Raw genomic sequence first — 6,647 nt, forward strand, 5'->3', positions numbered from 1 at the left:
ACGTAATAAAAGTGGGATTCAACTCAAGTACTTTAGAGTGAATATATATTACGTGTCACCAAATATATCTCAACTGCTTTAGAGAATTTATGTAAGCGCGGACATTGGATCTCGTTCAACTCAATAAGATAGTCGATTGACCCGGAAAAGTTCATGTTTCCATTAAAGTTGATGTGAAAATTGGTTGCTACTATGATACACACATTACATTGTATATATCAACACCTATGACCAGGTGCATTTCCAACTCTTTCATTTATGATGGGAGCTAGAATTACATCTTAGCTTCATCCCATATTCAGCATATACCTGTACTTTGGTGTCATTACTATTGGGGAAAAATATATTTTTGTCTCATGATATATATGTCCCTTTTTACATGTCTTATATAAGTCATTACGTCTAACCCTTATCACTTCGGGTACTTTTCATTTTCAATTTTGCTACATTTAGCTTTATTTGAGAAATTTCTTTATCTCAATAGGCTAAGAGAATCTCACTACACATGTCAACCACTTACTTTAGGTTGAATATATTACAAAAATAATTAATTCTCTTGTTGTAATACTTCAACATATACCGGTTCGTTAGTATTATGGATGAAGTAGAGAAATGAAAATTTTCTGACTCATATCATGATTGACTAACGGTGGTTGAACTTTGATTGCACCTAGTTTGTTTATGCTTGAGAATCTTCTCTTCTGATATAAGATTCACTCAAACTAGTTCAAGGTTTCGAAATGGATCTTTAGACTGTTGTTAGTTCTAAAGACGATCTTGTGATAATCCATTGTTAACAGACTCCGTTTTGTGCGTGATTGATCACAAGAGATTCAAGTAGTTGTGTGCAGGTGTTTATTGAAGATCTAAGAAGATTTGAAGACAAAGAAGAGATATAAGATTTCTGACTTGGTTATATAAATCTTTGGTGTGTACAATACTTTTTTCGGTAATAGAGGATCCAACTATAATCGATTTATCCTTGTGGTATTTTGATAGAATAGTTGTGCAGATCAGCATCAATACGTTTCCTTGGGATTAAAGGTATTGATTGCAAAATCTTAACGATTACCTTTGTGGTGATTGAACATAAGATAGATCTTGGAACCTGGCAAAGGAGTTTATGTTAAGATAAACAGAAGAGCCTTTGTCCAACTCATATCACTTGGTTTGAGAGAGTTGATACCAAACAGATTTGTTGTTCTTTTACTGTTTGGAATACGAACCAAAGGAATTGATCCAAGTATGTGACTTGTTTACAGGTCGGAGGCGTGGGAATACAGAAGGAACTAGGTGAACTATAGGTTTAGTTGCTTGGTCTCAACTATACGAAGTTGGTTTATTTTGTATAGCGGCTTAATCCTGAGAGTATTCAATTCTGGACAAGGTCCCGGGGTTTTTCTGCATTTGCGGTTTCCTCGTTAACAAAATCTTGATGTGTCATTTACTTTTATTTTCCGCATTATAATTGTTTTATTATAATTAAAAGTAAATCACACAAACTTTAATTCCTATTTACTTGATAAATAATCCTATTGTGTTTGGTTAAGTCTGAACCTTTGTATCAAGTAAACACACTTTGATTGTTGTATTGTCTCGATCTCGTATCCATAGACGATCACACAAAGTGTGAACCGATCTGTTGTATTGTCTCGACTCAGTCCATAGACAATCACTTTCGGATAAAGGACTTATAGGAAGGAAAAGTTTTAGCTTGAGGTATATTTGGGTACCCTCGCCTTTTCAATTGATATCAGAGAAGACAAACACGAAAAGATCTAACAATATGTGTTTGGTGCGATCCATCCTATAAGAATAAACTTGAGTCCTCATAAATCGACTTCAATTAACGTTCCGCCAAGATTTGATGGGACTAACTACCCGTTGTGGAAATCTTCTATGAAAGCTTTTCTTCAATCCCGAGATTTCAATACATGGTTATTAATCGAAGACGGATATCAACAACCGATGGATTATTCGAAAACCGAGTTTAAATGCTTAGCGGACTACACTCACGAAGAAAGAATTTGTGCAAAGCAGAATTCTGATGGGTTAAATGTCATCATACATGTTGTGAGCCATGATCTTCTACATCATGTGTTTGCTTGTAGGACTTCTAAAGAAGCATGGGATATTCTTGAGACTGTATTCGAAGGAGATGACTCTGAAAAAGAAGCTAGACTTCTTTCCCTTTCATCTGAATGGGAACATCTCAATATGGGTGATAACGATACTTTCGAAGAGTTTAACTCTAAAATTTCTGAGATTGTTAACGCATCATTTTTTCTTGGAAAGGTTATACCTGAAAAGAAATAATATGAAAAATTCTCAGATCGTTACCATCCCGATACGAGTCTAAGAAACATGTTATAATAGAAGGAAACGATCTTTTTATACTTTCTCGAAGCGCTCTTGTAGGAAAGTTAAAGATCTTTGATAAAGAAACTCTGCTTAAGAGTTGTTGTCAAGAAGACAAGATATATGTTGAAAAAGATCTTGACTCAACTCTTGTGCTTATAGCAAAACGAATAAAGGACATCTTATCTATTGATAAACATGTTCCTGATACTCCATTGGTTTTCCATAAAAAGGGTAATGAGGAAGTACAATGCTTCAAGTGCCGTAGATTCAGACATATGGCAAAACATTGTCCCAGCAGAAGAACTCAGAAGTGCAACAAGGCGTATATCTCCATTCTTAATAATATTTCGGAAGAAGAGCCCAATGAAGAAATATCTAATTGCAATGCACTTCTTTCCAACTTTAATTGTGAGGATTCCAGTGAATATAATCAACACCCAGAAAAACTTGAGTTGGAAATTAAGAAAAATGAAAGGTTAAGCCTAGATCTTGAAAACCTTTTGAAGTCCATTTCAGATAAATTATGTATGGTAGAATCTGAACCAGAAAAATTGGGTGAAATACCAAGAGAATCGGAAACCAGTTTTTCTGATGACACAACAAGTTCTTCATGTAAATAAAGTAATCTCGATACAATCCCTTGCGAAATCAAACTTATCCAAGCCCTTCGAAAAGGGATAAGGAAGACTGGTAAATTGTTTGGCTTTCAAAAAGTGATTGCAAACTCTCGAAATTACAAGAGAGAGGAAGAACAGAAGGAAACACAGTCCACTGTGTTGATAAATCATCCTAAGGATGTTTTTGCTAAGAATGGTGAGAATAATTCTCACCTCAACACACACTGATTGTGTTGAGTTTTGCATCCTCACTTGTTGCCCAAAATTCTGATTGTGAGGAAGCATAAATCTGGGCAAGTTACTCATGTTTGTTTCTTTAGTGAAAAATATTGAATATTTCTTATTCTTGGAAAAATAGTTTCGGTTTCCTTAAACCAAATATTTTTATATTCCTTGATTTTCTCCCATCTTATAAATCTTGTTCCTTCCCGAAAGAAGAATACCATACTTAAATGGAGAAATCGGTAAAAGAAGAGTCATCTCTTGATGATTTAGCACTCTGTGCATCAGTTGCGACTGAAACTCATGATGTTCTTCTTCATGATAACTCTCAAGACTCTCTAAGAAAATAGATACACTCTGTTAAAGGTTGTATTAGATATCATGAACTGATGTTAAAGGATTCTAAAGAAGTACTAGATAACCTTCATTCTCAACCGGAGATGAACAAATCTACTGAAAAAGGAAGTGCTCAGAGGAATTTGAATCCATCTTTTGAATGCAATCTTCATAAAATTTGAGAGAAGAATAATAAACATCAATTTTTGATTTCTTTCTGTTAGGGCATTGCTCGGTCGAACTCGCATGCGTTGCTATCTCAAGCATGTTTGTCAATGTTAGTGACCAAAACTATAAGTCTTGATTTCTAGTCTACTATAGCTAAGGTCTCGGACTAGGATAGAAAGTGTAGTTGAGCTCAAGAACTCCATGACAATCATCATACAAGACGAAGGACTACTCAAGGAACTGGTGGATCTTCATCGACTAAAAGGTATGTAGAGACTTGAACTTATCTATCACTCAAAAGTCTATTTATCTCTTATCTTGAGACAAAAGTCGTTTTGCTATATAGACTTAGATTATACACATTTGGTATTTCGAGCCAAGTTTACCTCGCCTATCTATTTCTCGAAATATGTGTTGGTAAAGCTTTTGCTTTAGCCAAGTTCATCTTTACCTAGTGACGAAAGTCATGTTATGTTTCAATCACTTTGAAAATTTCTCTAACGAAAAATGGTTTGTGAATAACAACTATAGAACGTCCTCTGAGAATGTTTCAATGATTGAAATGAGAGTTTAAACTATATAACCATTGGAGGATATAAGCATTGTTATGGAAACACATATATATATAAGTCCTTATTGCTTGAACCGGAGTTTGCGAACTTTGTTGATCAAGTGAACCGGAGAAGTGCGTGAGCTAAGTCCGCGAACTGGCGAAGTTCTCAAACCCGAGAATTTCTTTTGGAGTTTGTGAACTCCATCCGGGAACTTAAGTCCGCGAACCCAGTCCGCGAACTTGAGTAGGTTATGTCTAAAAACGATGTTTGTGAACTTATCTTTATAAACTACGGAATGCAATTGCAAACTATGGCTATATAGTTCTTGAACCGATTCGAGTGAATCAAATCGTTTTTGCTTCAATTGTGTCTTGTGTAGTACATAAGATTTCCTTGCAATTGAACAACTCTCTAACTAGTCCATTTGAGTCATTTGAACTAGTTATGGTGAAGAAGAATATGGTTGATATGAAAGTGATCATATGGCTAACCTTTTGGTTAACTATTGTTGAACCAACTAATGTACAAGTTTGGGTACGGTTACACAAGCCTATAAATGTGCATTTTATTTGTGTATAACAAGTTATGTTTTCAATCTAACGGTTGAGAAATATTAGCTTTAATCTAATAAGGTTTTCATCTAACGGTGAATATTGAATGCTTTGTTACCAAGCTAACATTGATTGCAAACCCTGCTTTGAAAGACTATATAAGGGAGAATTCTAGCAACTGGGAAACCTAATCCCCACACATTCTTTGTGATACTAGTTGTGTTAATCTAGAGTTGATTCTCCTTTAACCTTTGGTTTCTTCTATGATTGGAGCATGTAAAGAACATCGTGATACACGTGGTCTTGGCTATAAGGGAATAGACGCTCCAAAAACTAGTAAGATCAATTTTGTTAAAGCTATTGATAATTCTTCATGTGGAAAACCTTTAGCAGTGTGTAATGTTCCTAAAAACAAGGTCACTACGTCTTCCAAATCTACTCACACGAGAATAATTAAGAATAATTCCTTTAACTGCTATTATTGCGGAAATAAAGGACATTCTGAGCGAAGATGTCGTCTTCGTTTAAGGAATGAAAAACTTCACAACATTCTTGCATGGATGTCTGAAGAAGTTATCAAACCTGTCTCTCATATTATTGGAGTAAAAGGAACTTTCAAAAATCAAGAAAACTACCTTGATAAGTCGTTTCTTAATCGTGCCTTTGAAACAAAAAATGTAAACAATGATAGAATGAAGAACATCAGAAGAGTAACTGACTTCTTAAACAACTCTGAAAAGAGAAAAAGGCATAAAAGAAAGAAAAAAGGGTCAAGTTCCTTTTCTCTCTCTGAAGAAGGATGCGAATCCAAGAATTCTTCCCCAGATTTCTTACATATCAATAATCGAGTCTCATAACTTAAGATAAGCATAAACAGACTCAAACGGGGCATCAAAAAAACATGGAAAGCGGTTGACTCGGGTACTCCTAGTTCCTCTCTTAATAAAACTTCTTCAACCTTGTTGTGTGATGTTTCTCAAAATCCCCTTAAAGGAGAAAAAGAATAAGTAAATATTGATGAGAAAAATGCTCATCTTAATACACCATGACTGCTCACTATAGCATCCCTCTTTTAGATTAAGAAGGATGCTCTTTATTCTCAAGAAGTTGTCTTGAGAAAGCTGTCAAGGTTGTATGCTATCTTTTTGATGATCTCAAAAATATTTTGAGCCTTTTTTGTTTCTTCTCTCTTCTTGAAGTTTGTTCTAACCATTTTTCTTGGGAGAAATTCCTTGTTCAACCGTCCTTCCGCTAGTTTTTTGCTTCTCCGTTTTCTTGGTCACATGACCACAAGTGCATGTTCACCAGACCCACACGGACGTCAAGTTACCTAGAGTTTTTTGGAACCTCTTTATATATATATATATATATATATATATATATATATATATATGTCATCAATAACACATTGTTCCATAAGGTCAAAAAGATTATACTTTTTATGCACAATGGATAGAAGCAACAAAGATGTGGTCGAGGAGTGCAAGACTATCGATTTCATGAAGATCCTGTTTTCATAACATGCCATCATGCTATTGATCATGAAAACAAACTACCAGTTCAGATGTCTTCACAACTGGTAGGAAATCTTCTTCGGTATTTTGAGATCGTTCGTGAACAACTCGGAATTGCAACAAGGAATCTTGAGTTCCTGAAAAACGAACTGAAGAAAGCAACTGATGAGCTTGTTCTTGTTCAAACTTTAGTTGCTGAACGGGTTTAGTGTTTTTCAAATCATGATCTCCTAGATTTAGATTTCCTAGTAAATCTTCTATTTTTTGTGTTTTATTTAGAAGAATAACTAGATTTTGGAATAGCCATTATTGTGATTACACATA

Source organism: Papaver somniferum, chromosome 1 (assembly GCF_003573695.1).
Source record: "Papaver somniferum cultivar HN1 chromosome 1, ASM357369v1, whole genome shotgun sequence".
NCBI lineage: Eukaryota > Viridiplantae > Streptophyta > Magnoliopsida > Ranunculales > Papaveraceae > Papaver > Papaver somniferum.